Below are 414 nucleotides of genomic sequence, written 5' to 3' on the forward strand. Positions count from 1 at the left end.
CAGCATGCCAGGGAGAGTATGGAGCAATGTATTAAAAATCAAACTCTTTTTTTTTATTTTTTATAACTGACTCTCTCTCCTCTGCAAAGGCAACACTGTCTGTTCTGGAGCGATGGGCTGGTTGTATTTTGCAGGTTTTCCTTTAGCTTGCAGTTTTCACTACGTTTTTTGTCAACCTAAGCCTCTTTACCCAGAATGCAGCACTGCTATTCCACTCTAAATGACAGACATACCACATAAAGATACTCTCACCTCTTTCTCTGCGTGTTGCGTTCTCTTCCAGCACACCCCAACACTCTCCTTTCAGTCTTTCCCTGAAATTAGATCATGATTATAACCCAACTTTGCAAATGTTTTGGTAAAGTAACGTGCGATAGCCGGAGAAATTGACGTCCGGACATGTTATCACAAATT

The sequence above is a fragment of the Sinocyclocheilus grahami genome, unplaced genomic scaffold (assembly GCF_001515645.1).
Source record: "Sinocyclocheilus grahami isolate Dianchi unplaced genomic scaffold, SAMN03320097.WGS_v1.1 scaffold4967.1, whole genome shotgun sequence".
In the NCBI taxonomy this organism is placed as follows: Eukaryota; Metazoa; Chordata; class Actinopteri; order Cypriniformes; family Cyprinidae; genus Sinocyclocheilus; species Sinocyclocheilus grahami.